The 25,564-nt window shown below is 43.3% G+C and overlaps 1 protein-coding gene and 1 pseudogene across 1 annotated transcript in view; both read left to right on the top strand.

Moving 5' to 3' along the window:
- The window catches only part of ZBTB8B (zinc finger and BTB domain containing 8B), a 51,452-nt gene extending 33,759 nt beyond the window's left edge, over positions 1–17,693 (top strand). Inside the window, exons 6-7 of the transcript XR_012031566.1 lie at positions 16,143–16,235; positions 17,045–17,693. The gene's annotated coding sequence lies outside the window, so the exon portion shown is untranslated. The remainder of the gene's footprint in view (positions 1–16,142; positions 16,236–17,044) is intronic.
- Positions 16,158–18,004, top strand: LOC140634492 (proliferating cell nuclear antigen pseudogene; annotated as a pseudogene).
- The last annotated feature ends 7,560 nt before the right edge of the window (positions 18,005–25,564 follow it).

Genomic DNA, 25,564 nt, shown 5'->3' with positions numbered 1-25,564 from the left:
GACATAGGCAGAGGGAGAAGTGAGCTGGGTGAAGGACTCGATCCCAGGACCCTGATCACGACCTGAGCCAAAGGAAGATGCTCAACCACTGAGTTACCCAGGAATCCCTTGAGAGCCATTTTAAAAGGAATTGTTTCAATATTAAAATAAGGGATTTTATGAGCATCCTAGGTGAGAAAATCAGTAGATCCTCTGGAATTAACAAGTAAGGACTGAGACTGCTCCTGACTTCCCACATCCTTGTCCATGCTCCTTGGTTGCTTCTCTCTGCCAGTGTGAAGTCCCCCAGACACTCTTAGTAGATGAGCTTTCTTCTGCCCACTCATCAAGCCCTAAATGGCTGCCCCACCTCTGACCTGACCACTGCTTTGTCCTTTAGGTAAAATCCTCCGAAGGAAAACACCACCATTTCTGTCCAGCAAGAGCTGGGTTGTCCGGGATCACATTGCACCTTGGGTCAGTTAGCAGAGAGCTCTGACCAAGAGGTTAGGGTGGGATGGGGGTGTGTTATTTGGAAGCTGTGGCTGGGTGATGGTATGGGGGACAGATGCCCTGAGGAGGGGCCCTGGATAGGGCAGGAATATTGACCTACTTGTCTCCTATATAAAAAAAATCAAGGCAGACAGGAAATTTTACCGGAGCATGCATTGTATACCTCCAGGAGTTCCTAGAATCAACGGGGAGAAAATTGCTGGTGGCTGTACAGTTTTCCATTAGTAGAAGAGCAGAAGAAGTCTATTCAGTTATACATACCCAAAAGAGCTGAATTTGAAAACAGGTGTTCAAACAAAAAAACTGTACCCAAAATGCAAACAAACATAGGAGCTCTATTCACAATAGCCAAAAAAGTGGAGACACCCAAATGTTCATCAACTGATGAATGGATAAAATGTGATACATGCATGGACTGGGATATTCTTCACCCATTAAAAAGAATGAAGTTCTCTTACCTTTCTACTGCATGAATGAATCTTTTTTTTTTTTTTTTTAAGATTTTTAAATTTATTTTTTTCATGACACACACACACAGAGAGGCAGAAACACAGGCAGAGGGAGAAGCAGGCTCCATGCAGGGAGCCCGACATGGGACTCGATCCCGGGACCCCAGGATCACGCCCTGGGCTGAAGGTGGCGCTAAACCGCTGAGCCACCCGGGCTGCCCCCCCCCCCTTTTTAATTCAATTTGCCAACATATAACACCCAGTGCTCATTCCCGTCAAGTGCCCTCCTTAGTGCCCGTCACCCAGTTATCCCATCCACCCCACCCACCTCCCCCTGTGCATGGATAAATCTCGAAAACATTATGCCAGGTGAGAGAAGCCAGTCACGAAGGACATCATATTGTAGAATTCCACTTACATAAAATGTCCCTAATAGACAAATCCACACAGACACGAAGCAGAGCGAGGGCTGGGTGGGGCGGGGCAATGACTGCTAACGGGTGCAGGTTTCCCTTCCACGCAAGGAAAAGGCTCTGGAACGAAGTCGTGGTGACGGCTGCACAACACTGAATGTATTTAATACCACAGGGTTGTCCTTAAAATGATAGGCTTTAGGTTATGTGTATTTCGCCACAATCTTTTTTTTTAAAGAGTCTGTTTGCTTCGTGTTTCTGGGGCTCCCGGAGGTGTTCCCGGCGGAGGGCGGGGGGCGGGGCGGTGTCTGCGGGCGGCGGCGGGATGCGGCCCGGGCGCGGCGCCCCCAGAAGTCCCCGGGCCGGGCAGGCGGCGGGACGCGCAGAGGCGGCCGGGCGCCATTTGCAGCCCCGGGCGCAGAGGCGGCGGCAGAGGCGGCGGCGGCGCGCCGGCTCCGAGGGGCTGGGCACGGCCACAAAGGCGGGCGCGAGCGGCGGGCGGCGGGGGCCCGCGGGGCCGGGCGGGCGGCGCCGGGGCGCACCGGCTCGGGAGCCCGCGGCCGCCCCTCCCCGCGGCCAGCGCCTCCTGCGCGCCCGGGAGGGGCTGCGGGACAATGGCCGCGCCGTCGCCGCCCGCGCCCGCCTCGCCCGGCCCGGCCCGAGCCCGGCGCGGGGAAAGGCGGGAAGGCGCGCGGAGCCTCCTGGCGGCGGCGGCGGGAAGGCGGGAAGGCGGCGCGGGGCCGGCGCCCGGCGTGTGTGGAGCCGTCGGGCGCGGCGGACTGGCGGAGGGTCGGCGGCCGGCGGGCCCGGGCTGCGCGGCGGGGGCCGGGGCCTGGCTGAGGAGGAGCCTGCGCTTCTGTGTGGTTTTGTGTGGCGATTCTGCACCGGCTCCGGGCTTCTCTGGCCGGACTCCCGCAAGAGCGACCTGCTGCGGCCTTCTCACCGCCGCTGTCAGGTGGCGCTCAATTTCGGCTTAGTCAATATTTTGTCTCCTTACTGATGCTTTGCTCTTTGATTCTTTTTTTTTTTTTTTTTTTAATTTATTTATGATCGTCACACACGACGGGGGAGAGAGAGAGAGAGGCAGAGACACAGCCAGAGGGAGAAGCGGGCTCCATGCACCGGGAGCCCGACTTGGGATTCAATCCCGGGTCTCCAGGATCGTGCCCTGGGCCAAAGGCAGGCGCTAAACCGCTGCGCCACCCAGGGATCCCCGATTCTTTCTTGTTTTAAGATTTTATTTGCTCATGAGAGACAGAGAGGCAGAGACACAGACAGAGGGAGAAGCAGGCTCCATGCAGGGAGTTCGAGGTGGGACCCGATCCCAGGACCCTGGGGTCATGACCTAAGCTCAAGGCAGATGCTCCACCACTGAGCCACCCCGGCGTCCCTCTTCTCTCTCCCCCACCCCCTTCTCTTTGATTCTTGATTAAGAAGCATGTCCCACATGCTTCCCCTTGTAAAAGGACACCTTTTTTCCTTTACATAAAGTGTTATATAGGAAGCTACCTTGAAACAACAGAAGTCCCCCATTTCTCATCAAACCTTTTAATATTCATTCTTTTATTTATTTTTAAAGATTTTACTTATTTATTCATGAGATACAGAGAGAGAGACACAAAGAGAGGCAAAGACTCAGGCAGAGGCAGAAGCAGGCTCCATAGGGAGCCCGACGTGGGACTCCATCCCAGGTCTCCAGGATCAGGCCTTGGGCCGAAGGTGGCGCTAAACCCCTGAGCCACCCAGGCTGACCCTATTTTTTCTATCATAGGGATTCATGGTTTCCTGTTTTGTCTGTTGGGCTAGAATCTGTTGCTATCATTTATTTTAATGCTCCAATTGTCCCATATATGGCGGGTGGAAGCCCATTTAAGCCAGCTTTTGTGTCCATTTGACATGTCCCTGTGGTTACTTTCTCTCACAAGATGTTCCAGGCTTATCTTGTAGTTTATCCTTGCCCCAGTCCTGGAATGAGATACTTCTCCAAGGAACCTTGGTTGTTTTAGTGGTTTTTTCCACTTTAGAAACCAAAATCTGCTCTCTGGGTGTGCTCATTGCTTTTGAAATGTTGCTGCCTTCATGCCCTCTCAGTGGACCTTTCCATACATAGTATGATAGCAAGATTGACATCTAGATACAAATAGACAGTTATAGATTGACATATATACTTAGCTCCAAAACCAGTCCAACACTACAGGGTTCATTCTACAGGCATACCATGGAGATACTGTGGGTTCAATTCTAGACCACCACAATAAATCGAATATCACAATAAAGGAAGTTAAATGAAGTTTTTGGTTTCCCAGTGCTTATAAAAATTATGTTGATGCTATGTTTTAGTCTATTAAGTGTGCAATAGCATGTCTAAAAATGTACAATACTTTGTTGCTAAGAAATGCTAATGGTGGGATGCCTGAGTGGCTCAGCGGTTGAGCGTCTGCCTTCAGCTGAGGGCGTGATCCTGGAGACCTGGGATCAAGTCCCACATCAGGCTCCCTACATGGATCCTGCTTCTCCCTCTGCCTGTGCCTCTGCGTTTGTCTCTCTCTCTCTCTGTGTCTCTCATGAATAAACAAATAAAATCTTAAAGAAAAGAAAAGAAAAAAGAAATGCTAATTGTCATCTGCTCTTTCAGCAAGTCTAATCACTAATCATAGATTACAATAACAAATATAATAATGGAAGTCTGAAAATATTGCAAGAATTACCAAAATGTGACAGAGACACAAGGTAAGCAAATGCTGCTAGAAAAGTGTCAGGATAGACTTGATCAAAGCAGTATTGCCCAAAACCTTCGATCTGTAACAAATGCAGTCAATAAAGTAGAGTGCAATAAGTAGTGCAATAAAGTAGAATGCAATAAACAGAGGTATGCCTGTAATTTTCTCCTTTTTGGTATATATGGTGTTGAGATGAATACTGCCACATTTATTCTTTGAAAAAATGTTATTTCTATCGCTAAAGAAAAATAATCCCTTCCATAAAATTTGAAATAACAAAAAGAGGAATATCAACCATAATTCATCATAAAAATACAACCACATTTTGTAGATATACTTTTAGCCCTTTCTTCTTTCTTTCTTGAGCATGGTATTTTCTTTTTCTTTTTTCTTTCTTTTTTTTTTTTTTAGGATTTACTTATTTTAGAGTTTTTGCGAGTAGGGGGAGGGGCAGAGGGCAAGGAAGAAGGAGAGAAGTAGATTCCACCATCAGTGAGGAGGCTCCACTTGGGGCTTGATCTCACAACCCTGAGACCATGACCTGAGCCAAAACCAAGAGTCAGATGCTCAACGGACTGAGCCACCCAGCCACCCCTACTTTTAGCTTTTTCATTATGTGTCAGTCTTGTTTTTTGAGTTAAGGGAAATCATACTATAAATACAATTCTGCACCCTGTTTTTTCACTCAATTTTGTATAGGTAGACAAATCACAGCCCACAGGCTAAACCTGGTCCACTGCCTGAAATCCACTAAAGTGGTTTTAACATTTTTATTTATTTTTAATTTTAATTTTTACTTATTCATGAGAGAGAAAGAGAGGCAGAGACACAGGCAGAGGGAGAAGCAGGCTCCATGCAAGGAGCCTGACGTGGGACTCCATGCCGGGACTTGATCCCGGTGACTTGATCCTGTTACTCCATCCTGTGACTCGATCCTGTGACTCGATCCTGTGACTCCAGGATCACACCCTGGGCCAAAGGCAGATGCTTAACCGCTGAGCCACCCAGGGATCCCTTTTAATAAATTTTTTAAAAGTAAACTCTACCCTCAACGTGGGGCTCTAACTCACAATTTTGAGATCAAGAGTCACATTCTCTACCCACTGAGTCATTCAGGTGCCTCTAAAATTTTATTTTATTTTATTTAAAAAATTTTTTTAATTAATTAATTTATTTATTTTATGATAGTCACAGAGAGAGAGAGAGAGAGAAAGGCAGAGACACAGGCAGAGGGAGAAGCAGGCTCCATGCACCGGGAGCCCGATGTGGGATTCAATCCCAGGTCTCCAGGATTGCACCCTGGGCCAAAGGCAGGCGCTAAACCGCTGCGCCACCCAGGGATCCCCGCCTCTAAAATTTTAAATTTTATTTCATTTTAAGATTTTTATTTATTTATTTGTGAGAGAGAGCACAGAAGGAAAGTGAGAAGGAGAAGCAGAGTCCCCACTGAGCAGGGAGCCTGATGTGGAGTCTGTTCCCAGGACCCTGGGATTATGACCTGAGCTGAAGGTAGATGCTTAACTAATTGAGCCACCCAGGTGCCCTGGTCTTTAAATTTTAAATGGTTGAAACAAAATCAGAAGAAAAATATTTTGTGACTTGTGAAAATTATATGAAATTCATATGTAAATGTCCATAAATTAAGTCTCATTGGAACATAGTCATGCATATTCATGTATATGCCTATAGCTACTTTTTGCTTCAACAGCAGGGTTAGTTATAAAAGAGAATATATTGGCTACAAAACATAAAATATTTGGCCCTTCCCAGAAATTTGCCAACCCCTGAAATATTATATCTTAATTACATTATTAAATTGGCTGCTAAATCTGTGCTTTGAAACATTATGGGAGTGACAATACTTAGCGCATTTTAGGTGCTTAATAAAGGAATTTCTTCGGGATGCCTGGGTGGCTCAGTGGTTGGGTGTCTGCCTTTGGATCAGAGCATGATCCCTGGATCCCGAATCGGTCCCGCATCAGGCTCCATACAGGATGCCTGCTTCTCCCTCTGTCTGTCTCTGCCTCTCTCTCTGTGTCTCTCATGAATAAATAAATAAAATCTTAAAAAAAAAAAATAAAGGAATTTCTTCCAAAGAATCCAAGAAGGGAAGGGAATAGGAGAAAGAAGTGGAAGAGGGATGGTTTTGGACATGTCAGTTTTCAGGTAGCTGCAGAATTTATTATTTCCAATTCAGTGGAAAAGGTATCTTCTTGCTAGTCACTGAAAAGAAGGATGTCTTCCATTAATCTTTCATGGCTAAAATAATAGTTTTTTTTTTTTTTTTAATTTTTTTATTTATTTATGATAGTCACAGAGAGAGAGAGAGAGAGGCAGAGACACAGGCAGAGGGAGAAGCAGGCTCCATGCACCGGGAGCCCGACGTGGGATTCGATCCCGGGTCTCCAGGATTGCGCCCTGGGCCAAAGGCAGGCGCCAAACCGCTGCGCCACCCAGGGATCCCATAAAATAATAGTTTTTTAAATGCCCTTTTAAAAAGTTATTGGTGGCCAAAATAATCTTGTTGCTACCAAATTAGTAATATATCTAATTTTAGCTAACTTTTCCTCTTAGCTTTGCAGAAACTTTGGTGAATTTTTTTAAATGGCGCCATAACAAGTGTGGGAACATTGTAAGTAGCTGGAGAGGCCTCTCTTACCTCAACACCCCTCCAGCCCCCAACCATGTGGTCTGAGCAGGGATAAATGCTGAGACACTGCCTCTTTAGATCTCTTTGATGCAAAAGCAGTTGTGACTTTATTATTTTTTATTATTTATGTCTGTAGTTTCTGAAAGTGGAGGAAATGATTTTAATACTTTTCCCATCAAGAGATGGAAAAAAAAAAAAAAAGAGATGGGTCTTTGGGCAGCCCCAGTGGCTCAGCTGTTTAGCTCTGCCTTCAGCCCCAGGGTGTGATCCCGGGGACCTGGGATCAAGTCCCATGTCTGGCTCCCTGCATGGAGCGTGCTTCTCCCTCTGCCTGTGTCTCTGCCTCTCTCTCTATCTCTGTGTTTCTCATGAATAAAAAAATAAATTCTTAAAAAAAAAAAAAAAAGAGATGGGTCTTTGGAGTCTGTCCTTGAATCTGGGTGGGCTTGTGACTGCTACACCCTAGCTTATGGCAAAAGTGACGCTGTGTGATTTCTGAGGCTAGGAAAGGCCATGCACTTTCCCCCCAGCTGTTTAGGAGTGCTGATTCTTGGGAAATGCCCTCTGGGTTTGCTTCCCCCCCCACCCCCCCTCAAGCCTAGCCCCTGCGCTGTAAAAAGCCAAGCCAGGTGGAGAGGCCATGTATGGGTACTCTACATGACAGTTTCAGTTGAGCCCAGCCTTTAGCCTTTCCAGCCCAGGCTCAGCCATGTGAGTGAAGAAGTCACTTTAGAGTGACTTCTGCAGCCCCAGCCCTTCTAGCTCCCAGCTGTTAGTCACTGGCTGACCTAAGGATAGGGTGGAGCAGAGAAGAGCAGCCCCCACTGTGCTCAGAATTCCTAAGGCACAGAATGTCAGCATAATAAAGTGTTTTTTAAAAAAATGTTATTTATGATAGCCTGGGTGGCTCAGCAGTTTAGGGCCTGCCTTCAGCTTAGGGTGTGATCCTGCAGACAAGGGATGGAGTCCCATGTCGGGCTCTCTGCATGGAGTTTGCTTCTACTGCCTGTGTCTCTGCCTCTATCTGTGTCTCTCATGAATTAATAAATAAAATATTTTTTTAAAAATAAAATGTTATTTATTCATTCATTTATTTAGAGAGTGTGAGGGTGGAGTGGGGAGGGGCAGAAGGGGGGTAGAATGTCAAGCAGACTCCATGCTGAGTGTAGAGCCCAATGCAGGGCTTGATCCCAGGACCTTGGGATCATGACCTGAGCCAAAATCAAGAGTCCATCGCTTAACTGACTGAACCATCCAGGTGCTTCCAAAGTGGTTGTTTTATACCACTACAAAAGAGATGGGTGTCATGAAGCAATACTAACCAGAACTCTACCCTCTCAATAAAGAGCTTTATATATGTTAAGTAAATATAAACAATAAAAGCCATGGAGAGCAAAGGGATAATGAAGGGTGAAGGGTAAAGGTAATTAGTATAATGAATATTAAATTTTTAAAATAATTTTTTAAAGTTTTATTTATTCATGAGAGACACAGAGAGAAAGGCAGAGATATAGGCAGAGGGAGAGGCAGGCTCCCTGTGGGGAGCCTGATGCGGGACTCCATCACAGAATCCCAGGATCACAATCTGAGCCAAAGGTAGACGCTCAACCACTGAGCCACCCAGGTGCCCTTGAATATTAAATATTGTGCAAGTTTTCTAGCAGCCAAATGTAGAAGCATAAGGTTGCTAAATGTCACAGTTCTCATTGTATCATAATAGGAAAGATGACTGTCAGGAGACAGGAAGTTTTTCTGGCACTAAACTCAAATAGGAATTTATTAAACAGTTGGTTTTATAAGTGATATTGAAAAATACAACGGGCAACTTTTTTATCAGCAGTTTTATAGAATTCACAAGGGCTGCTTCAAATACGGACCATCAATAAAATGCAAGTACACAACAATAAGTCATAAACTTATATTGTCTAAGTGTGTAGCTTGATTCAGAGACAGAACTTATAAAATCTAGAAGAACAAATGATTAGCACATTCTTTTGACCCTCTGAAAAATCATATCAACCTGGCTTTTAGCAAGGGCTTGTCAGCAACCAATTAATTAAAAGATAGTTTTTGGGAGGAGTAATTGGATTGAAGGAATTCCATGCTGTTGATTAAAGGTAGTCTTTTGCATGCTTTAAAACACACAAAAAAGAAAGTGGCAACACCTTATAATATCTCAATATGGAGGGACACCTGGATGGTTCAGGGGTAGAGCATCTGCCTTCGGCTTGGGGCATCATCCTGGGGTCCTGGGATTGGGTCCTGCATTGGGCTCCCTACGGGGAGCCTGCTTCTCCCTCTGCCTATGTCTCTGCCTCTCTCTCTTGTCTCTCATTTATAAATGGATAAAATCTTAAAAAAAAAAACAAATCTCAACGTGGAGATGTTGCTATAGACTGGAGGCAGGGCAAAAGCTTTCTTTGAAAAATAATTTTGGAAAAGCACCAGACACAATTCAGTTTAAGATGAGCAAAAGATTTGAACTTCAGCAAAGAAGATATATGGATGGCAAAGAGGCACAGGAAAAGATGCTCAATATCATTAGTCATCAGGGAGATGCAAATTAAAAGCACAACACAAAGTAAAACCACATCACACACCTATTAGAAAGAATCAAACCAAAACCAAAAACCCAAACCAAACTACAACCCGGTATACCAAGCACTGGCAAGGATACAGAGCACTGGAACTCTCATATGTTGCTGATGGGAATGCAAAATGACACAGCTACTTTGGCAAACAGTTTGGCAGTATTTTGTAAAGCAGAAAGCACACCTAGCATATGACCCAGAAATCCTCCCATATATTTATCTCTAAATGAATACTCTTAAGTATTTACCTAAGAGAAATGAAAACTTAAGTTGAAGCAAAAATCCGTATGTGAATATCTCTAGCAGTTTTTTTTCATAAATGCCCCAAAATGGAATTGATTCAAATGTTATTTGTTTTATGGATAGATAAATGGGTAGTGTATCCATACAATGGAGTATTTCTCAGCAATAAAAAAGGAAGGACCTGGGCAGCCCGGGTGACTCAGCAGTGTAGCGCTGCCATCAGCCCGGGGCGTGATCCTGGAGACCCGGGATCGAGTCCGCGTTGGGCTCCCCCGCATGAAGCCTGCTTCTCCCTCTGTCTGTGTCTCTGCCTGTCTCTCTCTCTGTGTGTCTCTCATGAGTAAATAAATAAAATCTTAAAAAAAAAAAAAAAAAAAAGAAGGACCTGCTGTTGCATGCGACAACATGGATGAATCTCAAATGCATTATGTTGAGAGAAACCTGACTCAAAAAATTACACCTAATGGCTAAAATGGTAAATTTTATGTTATATACATATTTTCACACACACATACAGACTACATAGTATAGGATTCCATTTGTATGTGATTCTGGAAAAAAAATTTTAAGGACAGATAACAGATCAGTGGTTGCCAGGAGATGGGGGGGTGGGGAGGTTCCCTACTAAGGTTGAGCATAAGGGAGTTTTTCTGTGGGGTGAGAGAATTGTTAAGTATCTTGATTGTGGTACTATTCCATGACTCTATGCCTTTGTCAAAGCTCATATAACTGTACACCAGAAAGAGTGAATTTTACTGTATGTTAATTAAAAAATAAAAAAATTCAATTTCTAATAGCTTAATTTTAAAAGGAAAACAATGAAATATTATTGATACTAAAATTGATATAGGGCAGCCCGGGTGGCTCAGCGGTTTAGTGCCGCTTTCCACCCAGGGCCTGATCCTGGAGACCCGGGATCGAGTCCCACGTCGGGCTCCCTGCATGGAGCCTGCTTCTCCCTCTGCCTGTGTCTCTGCCTCTCTCTCTCTCTCTCTGAGTCTGTCATGAATAAATAAATAAAATATTTAAAAAAATAAAATTGATATATATTGGTATAATTCATTTAATATTTTAACTTAGTATGTTAAAATACAATCTCAACATATAATCAATATAATAAATTATTAATGAGAGATGCCTGGGTAGCTCAGTGGTTGAGCATCTGCCTTCAGCTGAGGGCGTGGTCTCAGAGACCCAGGATCAAGACCCAGGATGAAGTCCCATGTCAGGCCCTACTGGGGCCTGTTCCTCTCTGTCTATGTCTCTGCCTCTCTCTGTGTCTCTTATGAATAAATAAATAAAATCTTTAGAAAAAAAAGAAATTATTAATCAGATATTTTACTTTCTTTGTACTAAGTTTTAGGAATTGGTAGATGCCTCGCACTTCTAAGTCATTTTTAACTTGGATTGGTCACATTTCAAGCACTTGGTAGCCACATGTGGCTAGAGACTACCATATCAGATAGTGCAGATCTAGATCATGATTTTTTTTTTTTTTTATGATAGTCAGAGAGAGAGAGAGAGAGAGAGAGGCAGAGACACAGGCAGAGGGAGAAGCAGGCTCCATGAGGGGAGCCCCATGTGGGACTTGATCCTGGGACTCCAGGATTACGCTCTGGGCCGAAGGCAGCGCTAAACCACTGGGCCACCGGGGCTGCCCTTAAGATTATATTTTTAAGTAATTTCTACACCCAACATGGGGCTTGAACTCATAATCCCAGATTGGGAGTCACATGCTCTTCCAACTGAGCCAGCCAGGTGTCCCCAGATCCGGGGGAGTAGGGGGGGAAGTAAGGGTAGTGTTTCCAGCTATAAGAAGCTATCATCAAATAAATAGTAGAATACTTCCACCAAGTAGGATATATCACTTAAAATGATCAGACTTTTGGGCAGCCCCGGTGGTCCAGTGGTTTGGCGCTGCCTGCAGCCCGGGGTGTGATCCTGGAGACCGGGGATCGAGTCCCGCGTGGGGCCCCCTGCATGGAGCCTGCTTCTCCCTCTGTCTGTGTCTCTGCCTCTCTCTCTCTCTCTCTCTCTGTATCTCTATGAATAAATAAACAAAATCTTTAAAAAAAAATGATCGGACTTTAAAAAAATTTTAAAACAATCGTAATGAAAAGTTAAAGTTAAAAATATTAACTCGGGATCCCTGGGTGGTGCAGCGGTTTGGCACCTGCCTTTGGCCCAGGGCGCGATCCTGGAGACCCGGGATCGAATCCCACGTCGGGCTTCCGGTGCATGGAGCCTGCTCCTCTCTCTGCCTGTGTCTCTGCCCCCCCCTCCCCCGTGACTATCATGAATAAATAAATAAAATCTTAAAAAAAAAAAAATTAACTCAAGGAAGTCATACTCTTGCTAATGCAGCCAAACTGGCATCATCTTCAAAGTGATCTCACCCTCTCACTGGCATCTTCTGGAATACTCCCTGAAAATGCCATTTGTTTTCATGTTGCATTTGCTTGCATTTTCTTCTGCTGGTTTATCTCTTGCTCACTCCACCCACCCATATATATACATTTCTCCACCATGGTGAAACTTTCTTTTATGACCCAGTCCCAGGAGGCTGCCTGTGCTCTAAACTCTTGCTCCATGAGGGCAGGAACCCTACCTTATTTTTTGCATAGTGGGCCCTCAATAGTGTTCTTTCTTCTAATGTTAACTGAGTCCCTCTGGGTGCTGGGGATGCATGACTAAAAGAGATACAGCCCTGCCCCCGAATGGTCTGATGGGAACTACAGACAAAGAGGCGCTTTACTACAGTTTGCTGAGTGCCAAAGCACAGCACGGTGGGGAAGCCAACTTTTTCCTGTACAACCTCTGAGATAGTCAGTCCCTCTCCTCTTTCCTTTAAGAGGTCACTGTGGACGTTAGCACAGGGTGGGCCTTACTGTGAGTCCACGTGCCTCCTCAGCTTCCGCCAGCTGTTGGCTGAGTTTTATTATGTGGGGTACACTTCAGTGAAGGTCATTGGAAGAGTGACCACAGAGATTAGACTGATTTGTCTCTTTTCCCCTATGCCAATACTGTAACATGGGTACATCACCAGCAGACTCACTCCTCAGTGATCACCACCCCCCCGCCCCGGCCCCAGCAGCCACCTCCCTGGGAAACCACCACATGCACACCTCTAAGGAAACATTTTTTGACCCTGGGATCATGACCTGCACCGAAGGCAGACGTTTAATTGATTGAGACACTCAGGCACCCCTGCACATACACGATTTCTCATTTCTAAAGATTTCTCATTTTGGAAGGATGGGAAGAAGTGATGTTGGTGACAGTACTGGTGGTTGGCAAGTGTACTGATCCTGCCCCTCTATCAGTCACAGATTTGTGTTTGAACACCTTTGGTTTTCAAGAAATTTTGCAGAAATTTAAAAGTCACTCTTAAGTCAGTGTGAGGTGTTAGAGTGAAATAATGAGATTGACATTCCGAGTCAGGGAATGAGTTTCAATGATGGTGAGAGGAAGAAAAGAAAATTATGGGTGGGAGGGCTTGGGGGGAGGCAGGAGGATGGGAGAACTTTATTGTAAAGATAATCTTTGTCTACTTTGTTTTATTGAATCTTTGTGTCAGCAAATAGATTTTAACTTATTTTTAAGATTTTATTATTGACTGATTGATAGATGACAAACAAATCTGCTCCCTAGTAAAAAATGATTTTTCCTCTGAATTCTCATAGGCTTTCAGTCAATAATACTTGTTCAATGCCTGCTATTTGCCAAATCTTGTGCCAGAGCTTTTGAATATTTTGCATTTAGCATGTTTCATCTTATATTATGGATGAGCAAAAGTTCATGAATTTAAAAATTACCCCACAAGTAGTGCTGGGTTTTCTTCTGTTGGATAGTGAGCTACCTCTGCAGGGACTGAGCCTCATTTGAGCAAAGGAGTTCATTGAAAATATTCTGGTCATCTCTGTAGCACTAAGTAGCTAGCTCAGTGCCCGGTATATAGGAGGTGCTTACTCAATGTTTGTTGAATGACTAAAAGACCTACCTATGCTCACCACCATGGAGCTGAGAAAGGTGACATGGCAGACAGGGAGAGATGTGCCACAGAGATCACTCCTCATGAAAGAACTTGCCAACAGGGCACCTGGGTGGCTCCATCAGTTAAGCATCTGCCTTAGGCTCAGGTTATGATCCCAGGGTCCTGGGATGGATCCCTGTGTCATTGGGGTCCCTGTTCAGCAAGGAATCTGCTTCTCCCTGTACCCCTCCCCCTTGGTCATGCTCTCTCTCTGTCTCATGCTAGCTCTCTACTCTCTCTCAAATAAAATAAAATAAACTTAAAAAAAAAAAAAAGAAGAAGAACTTGCAGACAGCCTCCAACTGTTAATGCCTTGAGCTACTTCAGCTTTCAAGAAACCTGGCCAAAACATGGGACTCATCCAACTGGCAATGTCTGCTCCAGAGATTCCTAATGCTTCCACTTCCTTTCCTTCATATGGGCTACTCCCTATAAATCCTTTTATATTCCCAACTCTGTCTCAGCATCTGCTTCTAGGACACCCAACCATGCTAAGCAATGTCAGTCTTTTTTTTTTTTTTTTTTTTTTTTTAAGATTTTATTGACTTATTCATGAGAGACACAGAGAGAGAAGTACAGAGACATAGGCGGAGGGAGAAGTAGGTTCTCTGCAGAGTCCCAATGTGGGACTCAATCTCGGGACTCCAGGATTATGCCCTGAACTGAAGGCAGATGCTCAACCACTGAGACACCCAGGCGTCCCAGGGATGTCAGTCTTAAACTCATTCCCTGTAGACTGGTAGGAAAACACACAATTCTGGCAATAAGCCAAAGATGATTGACTGCATAGGAGGTAGTGACAATAGGAAACATTTTCTTGGTGCTTTTGTATGAGGTTACTTTGCTGAAATGATAAATTTTTTTTTTAGAGTTTTTATTTATTTATTCATGAGAGACACAGAAAGAGGGGCAGAGACTCGGGCAGAGGGAGAAGCAGGCTCCATGCAAGGAGCCCGATGTGGGACTTGATCCCAGGAATTCAGGATCAGGTCCTGAGCCAAAGGCAGATCCTCAACTGCTCAGCCATCCTGAAATTATAAATTTTAATTTTAGTGTAAAAATGGGTGCCAGAATCACCAGAAAAAGAAATGTACCTTATTAAACTTTAATAAAAAGGTTATTCCATTTAAAATTAATGCTGTTGGAGTGCTGGGCTAGTTCCATTGGAAGAGTATATGATTCTTGATTTGGGGTTGTGAGTTTGAGCCTCATGTTGGGTGCAGAGACTACTTAAATAAATAAAACTTAAAAAATAAAATTAAACTAATGCTCTAAAATATAATACAGGGCAGCCCTGGTGGCCCAGCGGTTTGGGGCCACTTTCGGCCTGGGGTGTGATCCTGGAGACCCCAGATCGAGTCCCACATCTGGCTCCCTGCATGGGGCCTGCTTCTATCACAACCAGAAGCTCTTGAGTATATGTAAATTTAATATCTCATAAGAGTGGCTTTTTATTTTATTTTATTTTATTTTATTTTTTTTTAAGAGTGGCTTTTTAAACCCAGAAGGTAAAGATGACTTACTTTATAAACATCATTGGGACAACTGTATAACTTATTGGAAAAAATTAGATTCTATACATTAAACTTTAGGCGGATTGGAATTCTAAACATAAGGATACAGAGTTATGAAAGGATTAACGGGAAATAAAGGAAAATATTTTATAATCTTTTTCTTTTTTTAAAAAAAGCTGTGATTTAAAAAAAAAATATTTATTTATTCATGAGAGACACAGAAAGAGGCAGAGACACAGGCAGAGGGAGAAGCAGGCTCCAAGCAGGGAGCCCGATGTGGGACTCGATCCCTGGACTTTAGGATCACGCCCTGAGCCAAAGGCAGACGCTTAACTGCTGAGCCACCCTGGTGTCCCTAATCTTTTTCTTTTTAAAGATTTTATTTTTAAAAAATATTTTATTTATTTATTTATGAGAGACACAGAGAGAGAGGCAGAGACATCGGCAGAGGGAGAAGCAGGCTCCTCCCAGGGAGCCCCATGTAGGGCTCGATTCCCGATCCTGGGATCATGACCTGAGCCGAAAGCAGGCACCCAAAGCTGAGCCACCCAAGGCGTCCCTCATGCACTATATATTTTTTAAGATTTTATTTATTTGAGAGAGAGAGAGAGAGAGAGAGTGCGTGCGCGCGCGCACATGAGTGGGGGGAGGGGCAGAGGGAGAGGGAGAAGCAGATTCCCCACTGAGCAGGGAGCCCAAGGACCCAGGGCTCCATCTCAGGACCCTGGGATCGTGACCTGAGCTGAAGGCAGATGCTCAACTGACTGAGCCACCTGGGTGCTCCTGGATGTCGGCATTTTATTTTATTTTAAATATTTTATTTATTTATTCATGAGAGACACAGAGACACAGGCTGAGGGAGAAGCAGGCTCCCCTCACGGAGCCCCATGCAGGACTTGATCCTGGACCCTGGATCACACCCTGGGCCAAAGGCAGATGCTCAACTGCTGAGCCACCCAGGCATCCTGGATGTTAGCATTTTAAATATGCATATTCTTTGACCTAGAACCTCTTATTCTAGGAAATCTCTTTTACAGGAATGTAGGAAAGCGATGGGGAAGGAAGGGATGGATGTAAATGGGGAGACCAGAACCAGGCTGAACCCACCAGCAAGAGCTAGCACCCCACAGGTAAGAACTGGAACCCTTGCTGGTTTTTCCTGCTTCCAGTCATGCTGATGTAGGTGTCCTACAGAAGCCAGGGCCCTTTGTCACAGAGCAAAGGACAGGCACTTGGCCCAGGAGTCAAAGAAGCTGATGGTGGGTCTGGGGGAAGGTAGAGAAGTTGCAGGTCCAACTGCTGCTTCACCTCAAGGAGGTAAGTCAGCAGGTCACCAGCGATGTGTATGAACTAGAAAATCTATTTTCCTTCTGCCCTCCAAATCTCCCCTACGGCCCACTCTACAGGATGTGTAGTTCAGCCCAGCCAAGCTGTACATTACAAATTGGCCATAAGAATGGATATTTGTCCATGCATCATTGTACTAGGAAAATCAGAAACAACTGTAATGACCATTGTCAGGGGAATGGTCGTTAAAGTTATAGTGTACATATACCATGGAATGCCATGCAGCTCTTAAAAACGATGAGATCACCACAGTGAGATGCCACTACACCCCCACCACAATGTCTAACATGAATAAAATTAACAATACTAAATGTCAGCAAGGATGGGTAGTAATTGGCACTCTTGTACATTGTTTTTGGAAGTGTAAAATGGTAAAACCACTTCGGAAAATAGTGTAATATTTTCTAAAAACTAAACATACACCTACCCTATGAACCAGCAATTCTATTCTTAGGTATTTACTCAAGAGAAACAAAAAGTTTACATGTAGTGATCTTCCTGGGTCTCAGGCTTTCACTCCTGCCTCTGCACATTCACTCTTATCCTGTGACACCCAAGCTGGCTACGACTTCCTCCTTATCTCTGCCTGCAGCTGCATCCTTGCGACTCTGCCATCATGTTCCAGGTGTGCCTGGCCAGGGCTCAGTCCTGAGGAAGATGCTGAAAGCATTTATGGATCTCATCAATGAAGCCTGCTGGGACCAAATTTGGAGCCATGTAAACCTGCAGAACACAGACTCCTCCACGGCCTGCTCCTTGGTGCAGCTCACCCTGCGCTCCCAGGGCTTTGACTCCACCACTGCTACCACAGTTTGGCCATGGCATGAACCTCACCAGCATGTACAAAATACTAAAATGTGCAAGGAATATCTCGTTTACATTAAGGGCTGAAGATAATGCGGACACCCTGGCACTAGCATCTAAAGCTCCAAATCAAGAAAAGTTTCCGGATAATGAAATGAAGTGAATGGCTTTTGATGTGGAACAACTTGGAATTCCAGAGCAAGAGTATAGCTGTGGAGTAAAGACACCGTCTGGTGAAGTTGCATGTACATGGCGACATCTCCATCATATTGGAGATGCTGTTGTAATTTCCTGTGCAAAAGACAGAGTGAAATTTTCTGCAAGTGGAGTACTAAGAAATAGAAATATTCAGTTGTCATAAACAAGTCATGTCAATAAAGAGGACGAAACTGTTACCATAGAGATGAAGGAGCCCGGTTGGCTAACTTTCACTTTGATAGCTGAACTTTTTTTTTTTTTTAATTTTTTTTTAAATTTTTATTTATTTATGATAGAGAGAGAGAGAGAGAGAGAGGCAGAGACACAGGCAGAGGGAGAAGCAGGCTCCATGCACCGGGAGCCCAACATGGGATTCGATCCCGGGTCTCCAGGATCGCGCCCTGGGCCAAAGGCAGGCGCCAAACCGCTGCGCCACCCAGGGATCCCGATAGCTGAACTTTTTTATAAAACTCTGTTACAAAACAGGGGCAAGTGTACTTCATTCTCTCCTGCAGTACCACTATGTCTGCAGGTGCACCCCTTGGTGTAGAGTGTAAAATCACTGATATGGGACATTGGGAGTGCTATTTGGCTTTCCAGGTCGAGGATGAAGAGGGATCTTAGACATTCTTAAAATTGAAGAAAATAAAATTCAGCTCTTTGAGAGCTGCTTCTGGGATAGCAATATGTACTTAAGTCTCTTCTGCGATCAAATTTGTACCTCTGAGTACATATGTAGATATTTTCTGTAAATAAGCAATTTTTTCCTCCATTCTTTACAGTTGTTTAAGGAATAAAGTCCAAAGTCAAATCTGGTCTGGTTAACCTAGAAGTATATTTGCCTTACCTAGAAATATGATTTTCAAAGCAAAAGAGTTTTGACTCTATATGTTGTTTTTAAAAAAAATTTTATTTATTCATTTGAGAGAGAGAGAGCATGCACAAGTGGGGAAGAAGGGCAAAGGGAGAAGGAGAAGCAGATTCCTCACTGAGCAGGGGCTCGATTCCAGGACTTCAGGATCATGGCCTGAGCTACTAAAGTCAGATGCTTAACCGACTGAGCCCCACAGGAACTCCTCTAAATGTTGTTTTAAGAATTTCTTCAATTAAAAAAAAAAGAATTTCTTCAATTTATTTTATTTTTAAATATTTTATTTATTTATTCATGAAAGACTCAGAGAGAGAGAGAGAGAGAGGCAGAGACACAGGCAGAGTGAGAAGCAGGCTCCATGCAGGGAGCCTGATGTGGGACTCGATCCTGGAACTCCAGGATCACAACCTGGACAGAAGGCAGGGGCTAAACCGCTGAGCCACCCAGGGATCTCCTCAATTTGTTTTTTTACTGACTTATTTGAGAGAGAGAGAGAGAGAGAGCAGCAGAGGGGCAGAGGGAGTGAGAGAAAATCTCAAGCCGACTCCCTGCTGAGCATGGAGCTATTTGCTGGGCTCAATTTCATGACACTGAGATCATGACCTGAGCTGAAATCAAGAGTCAGATGCTCAACAGACTGAGCCACTCAGGCACCCCAGGTTTTTTTTTGTTTTGTTTTTTTCAGATTTTTTTTTCAATTTAAATAAGTCATTTGAATTTCAAACAGAAAAAAAAAAAAGCTATAAATCTCATAAAAAGATTTGTACAAAAATGTGCATAGCAGCTCTGTTCACAATTGCCATAACCTAGAAACAGATCAAGGGCCCATCAATAGGAGAATAGTTATATAAACTCTTGTATATTTGTACAGTGGAATACTATTCAATGATATAAAGTAATCAGTTACTGCTACATGCAACAATATGGGTGAATCTCAAAAACATTAAGCCAAGTGAAATAAACCCTTACACAAAAGAACACATGTTTTATAATTACACTTATATGAAATTCTAGACAGGTAAAACTAAATTTTGATGGAATAAAATTGGAAGAATGGTCACCTCTGGTATATTAGGGGCAAGAATTGACCTGGTAAGGGAGAGAAGGAAGCTTGCTGGGGTGATGATAATGTTCTATATCTTTGTAGAAGTTTTGATTACACAAATGTATAAAGTCTTAAAAATCCCAGCAAAAGTAAATTTAAGATTAGTACATTTCATTGTATGTAAATTTTACCTTGAATTAATATGTATACAAACATTAAACTCATTAATTGTATGTAGGTTGATTCTTCAGGGGCAAGTGTTCTGATGCCTGTAATTTACTTTAGAACCCATCAAGGGGGGATTGTGAGATCGAGCCCTGTGTCTGGCTCCCTGATCAATGGGGAGTCTGCTTGAGATTCAATACATAAGTAAACACAGCCTTAAAAAAAAACATACACACACATTCATTTATTCCTGAAGTGTAGTAATTTATCACATTACTGTTATTTAGCTCTAAATCTACCCTTATTTGCCCTTTTTTGGGAAGTAAGCAGGACCCTGTAAACAAGTCTTCCTTGTCAGCTGGAGCAATGTCCTTGTGAACAGAGTGCCTGGAGGGATACTACAGTAGCAGAGGCAGGGGCTCTGATTCCAGTTTCCTTTTGTTCTTGATCCTACCCCAGGGGAGTGGTGCTCCCCTTACAGCAATCCAGATAGGTGGCCTCTGACCCTCTAGTCCAGGCTTGTGGCACCTCAGTGAACTGATCATCCAGTGTGCTGCAGACACAACCTCACCAAAGTCATCTAATATCTCAGTCTTCGAAGGGGAGGGGGAGAGATGAGGGAGTCTTAAAAATGTGTTCTTAGATGGAGTATTCTTGTTCAATCCTAGATGTAATAGCTGCTCTTGGTTTTTCTGTTTGTTTTTGTCTTTGCCATTTGTTACTCCTGTTTTCTCTGAAATTCTCTTTTACCCCTTTTATTATTTTTTATTTATTTATTTTTTAATTTTTATTTATTTATGATAGTCACACAGAGAGAGAGGCAGAGACACAGGCAGAGGGAGAAGCAGGCTCCATGCACTGGGAGCCGGACGTGGGATTCGATGCGGGGTCTCCAGGATCGCGCCCTGGGCCAAAGACAGGCGCTAAACCGCTGTGCCACCCAGGGATCCCTTACCCCTTTTATAGATAATCACCTGTAATGGTTAATTTTATTTGTTTCATCAACTTAGAGGATTTTTTTATGATAATAACACTTATTTTTATTTATTTTTTAAGATTTTACTTATTTGGGCAACCCGGGTGGCTCAGCGGTTTGGCGCTGCCTTCAGCCCAGGGTGTGACCCTGGAGACCCAGGATCGAGTCCCACATCGGGCTCCCTGCAAGGAGCCTGCTTCTCCCTTTGCTTGTGTTTCTGCCTCTCTTTCTCTCTGTGTCTCTCATGAATAAATAAAAAAATCTTTAAAAAAAAGATTTTACTAAAAAAAAAAAAAAAAAAAAAAAAGATTTTACTTATTTTTTCATGAGACAGAGGCAGAGATATAGGCAGAGGGAGTAGCAGGCTCCCTGAGGGGAGTCTGATGTGAAACTTGATCTCAAGACCCCAGGATCATGACCTGAGCCAAAGGCAGAGGCTCAACCACTGAGCCACCTAGGCATCCTGATGAGAGTAACATCTAAATTTGTGAACTTTGAGTAAAGCAGATTACCCTCCAAAATGTAGGTGGGGCTTATCTGATCAGCTGAAGAGCAAAAAGACTGGCCTTTCTGAGTAACAGTCTTCACCAGCCGACTGCCTTTGGGCTGGAAGTGGAACATTTGCTTTTCTGGGTCTCAAATTTTCTTCTTCTTCTTCTTCTTCTTCTTCTTCTTCTTCTTCTTCTTCTCCTTCTCCTTCTCCTTCTCCTTCTCCTTCTCCTTCTCCTTCTCCTTCTCCTTCTTCTTCTTCTTCTTCTTCTTCTTCATATTGTTTATTTATTTGAAAGAGAGAGTGAGAGCAAATATGAGCAGGTGGAGGGGCCGAGGGAGAGGGAGAAGCAGACTCCCAGCTGAGTAGGGAGCCTAATGTGGGGCTTGATCCCAGGACCCCATGATCATGACTTGAGCTGAAGGCAGACACCTAATTAAGCGACCCAGGCACCCCGGGTCTTGAACCTTCTGAACTATAGTTCAAGTTTGGACTTGCCAACCTTTATAGTCATGTAAGCCAATTCATTATAATAAATATCTTTATATAAGTAAATAAATACATTTTGTATATATATCTCCTTTACTAGTTAATAATTCTTTATACTAATATTTCCACATTTAAATTCATGGTGTGGTTTCTGTCTCCTGACCAGACACTGATTGAGATTAGCAGTGCAGTTACATGAAGATAATCATAGTAAAATAAGAGAACACCTTCACTTAGTCGTTAAAAGAAATGAACAAAGGAAAAGTTATGAAAACATTTCATAAGAACTATTATGGACATATTTGTTTAGGCCCACGCAGAAGCAGAGAGGAAGGAACACCTACCTCATGGGATGTCATAAGGCTTCATGGAATGAGTGGTGTCTGAACTGAATCCTGAAGGAACAATTTTCCAGGCAAATGAAGGTGGAGAGTGTAGTATAATCCAGATGGAGGGGAGAAAGTATGTCCAGAGGCAAGAGGAAGCACATTACATATAGAGGAGTATAAGTGTGGTAGCTCCCTGAGGCTGGAGAACAGGAGGCAGGAGAGAATGGTAGGAATGTGAAAGATATTGTGAGTCACTTTAAATAGTTTGCATTTACGGCTCCAGGCCAGAGATTTTCAACCTACTTTGCACCCAGACACCCATCATAGATAATAGTCATACTCCTAACAGTTCCATACCTGTGCCAGGTTTTTGCTGAAACACCCCTCCCCTAATTTGAGGATGTAATGAAGCATCTGTAATTTATAGTTGCTGCAGCCAGAAATGGAACATTGGTAATGGTTGCTCATTACCGTCTATAGCATAGATAAGATAGGCTGTGTGTTACACAAATTTCCTGGCTCTAACTCCAGCTCTTTCTCTTCCATTTAAGAGAATGCATACATTCCCCTCTATCTTCTGCAACTGTTCTGATCCATTTACCAAGTAATCCAAAGGACTGGCAACTTTGAGTAGGGCCCAGAGAAATAAAAATATTTTCAACAGTTTCAGGTTGCAGTGCAGAGAGCAAAAAGCCAGGCTGTCGGTCCTGACAGACTAATGTGGGGCAGTGCCAAGTCCTACTGGGGGATTAGAGATGGGGGTGAGCTGACTTCAGCATGTGAACATTCTCTCAGCCAGCCTCTCCTCCAAATACTCAAGGCTAAGGAATTATAAGCTCATCCCAATGCTGCTTCTCCTAAACAGTTGAAAAGTAAAAGCTCAAAAGGGTTGCTGGTTCACAGGGACAGCAAATGGGAATGATCCAGAGTAGCTTTGTGGTGCCTGGCACTCCCTTCTCTGGGGCTACTCCCCTCTCCTTAAATTCATTTTGACTACATTAGTCATTTTTGCTGAGGTAGCAACCAACTTCAAAATCTCTGTGGCTTACAACAGAGGCTGGTGCACTTTTGCTGTAAAGGGCCAAATAGTAAATGTTTTGGGCTTTGTGGGACATGTGGTCTCTGTTATCGATACTCAGGATACTCAGCTCTGTCCTTTAGAGCAAGGAAGCAGCCATAGGCAATATGTAAACAAATGAGTGTGGCTATGTTCTGACAAAACATTATGAATACTAAAGCTTGAACTTCATATAGTTTATGTCACAAATCTTGTTCTTCTTTTGATTATGTTTTTATTGAGATATATTTGACATATAACATTATATTAGTTTCAGGTGTACAACATAATGGTTTGATATTTGTATGTATTGCAAAATGATCACCACAGTAAGTCTAGTTAGTATCTGTCACCTCACAGTTACAATTTTTTCCCTTGTGCTGAGAACTTTTAAGGTCTACTCTCTTAGGGCACCTGGGTGGCTCAGTGGTTGAGCCTCTGCCTTCGGCTCAGGTTGTAATCCCAGGGTCCTGGGATTGAGTTCCGCATCAGGGAGCCTGCTTCTCCCTCTGCCTGTCTCTGCCTCTTTCTCTCTGTCTCTCATGAATAAACAAAATCTTAAAAACAAAAAGATCTAGCATCTTTCAAATATACAGTATAATATTAACTATAGTCACCACACATACACTACATCCCCATGACTTACTTATTTTATAACTCGAAGTTTGTAACCTTTGACCTCCTTCACCCATTTGGCCCCTGCCCCTCACCTCTGGCAACTACCAATCTGTTCTCTGTATCTATGAATTTGTTTTGTTTTGTTTTGTTTTGTTTAGAGTCCACATATAGTTGAGGTCATATAGTATTTGTCTTTCTCTGATTTATTTCATTTAACATTATGTCATCAGCGTCCACCCATGTTGTTGCAAATGGCAAAACTTCTTTTTATGGCTGAATAATATTCCATTGTATATATACACCACATTTTCTTTATCCGTTCATCCACGAACAGACCCTTAGGTAGCTTCCATGTCTTGGCTATTGTAAATAGTGCTGTAGTGAACATGGGGATGCATATGTCCCTTCCAGTTAGTGTTTTTTTCTTTGGATAAACATCCTAAAGTAGAATCGCTGGATCATATGATAGTTCTATTGTGGACTGTTTTCCAGAGTACCTGCACCAGTTTACATTTCCACCAACTGTGCACAAACTTTCCTTGTCCTCCACATCCTCACCCACACCTTTTCTTATCTGTTAACAACAATGCTAACAGGTGTGAGGTGATAGCTTATTGTGGTTTTGATTTGCATTTTCCTGCTGATGAGTGATATTGAACACCTTTTCAGGTACCTGGCCACCTACATGTCTTTTTTGGAAAAATGTATATTCAGGTCCTCTGCCCATTTTTTAATCAGATTGTTTGTTTTGCTATTGAGTTGTATGGATGCTTTACAAATTTGGGATATTAATCCCTTATCAAATATATGATTTGCAAGTATTTTCTCCCACTTAGCAGGTTGTCTTTGTTTGCTTTTAAAGATTTAATTTATTTATGTGACAGATGGGGGGGGGGCACAAATATAGGGAGGGGCAGAGGGAAAGGGAGAAGCAGGATCCCTGCTGAGCAGGGAGCCTAATGTGGGGCTGGATCCTAGGATCCCAAGATCATGACCTGAGCCGAAGGTGGACACTTAACAGACTGAGCCACCCAGGTTGCCTTTATTTCTTTTTGAGCATTTTCTTTGCTGTGCAGAAGCTTCTTAGTTTGATGTTGTCCCATTTGTTTATTTTTGCTTTTGTTACCTTTGCTTTTGGTGTCAAACTCAAAAAAGTCATTGCCAAGTCCCATGTCAAGGAGTTTATAGACTATATGTTCATCTGGGAGTTTTATGGTTTCAGGTCCTACATTCAAGTCTTTAATCCATTTTGAGTTCATTATTGTGTATAGTATAAGATAATGGTTCCAGTTTCGTTCTTTTGCATGTGGCTATCTAGTTTTCCCAACCTCATCTGTTGAAGAGACTGTCCTTTCCCCATTGTATACTCTTGGCTCCTTTGGTGTAAGTTAATTAACCTTATATGTGTGTTTTGATTAGTTTTCAACGTTTCAAAGATGAAAAAAATTCTTAGCTTATGGGCCTTACAGAAGCAGACAGTAGATTGGGTTTGGCCCAAGGACTGTAGTTTGCCAACCTTGGTTTACAATAACCAACATCTATTTCTTGCTGTCTTTACATGTTGGTGATTGTAGGTCAGATTCTGTGGCTCAAAATGCCTCACTTTGGGACCTACATTGGATTGTAGGAGCAACGGCTCTTTGAGTCACAGTATTCATGCAGCACAGAAGAAGAACAAGAGTTGGAAACACATGATGGAAACACATGTGCCTCCTAAAGCTCCTGCTCAGAACTGCCCTGCTGTAACTGCGCATATTTCATTGGTCCAAGCAAGGTACAAAACCAAACCAGACAGACAGTGGGGCAGGGAACTGCGCTCTGTGTCTAGGGAGGCATTGAAAAATAACACAGCAATGGGTTGACATATAATCCCCTCAGAGTGAAAGAAGGGAATAGTTGGAAAGGCTAATACAATATACCACCCTGCACCAGTATCCATTCCCAGTGTGCATTAGGACAATACTGGTCAAAGTATGGTTCAAGGACTGATGTTCCTGCTCTATAATAAGTGCAGAAAGTAGAAGTGAGTAAAAATTTAAGAAGTTTTATGTAATAAATATGCCTGCAATG

Source organism: Canis lupus, chromosome 5, assembly GCF_048164855.1.
Source record: "Canis lupus baileyi chromosome 5, mCanLup2.hap1, whole genome shotgun sequence".
NCBI classification, from domain to species: Eukaryota; Metazoa; Chordata; class Mammalia; order Carnivora; family Canidae; genus Canis; species Canis lupus.
This window is presented reverse-complemented; position numbering and strand designations above follow the sequence as displayed.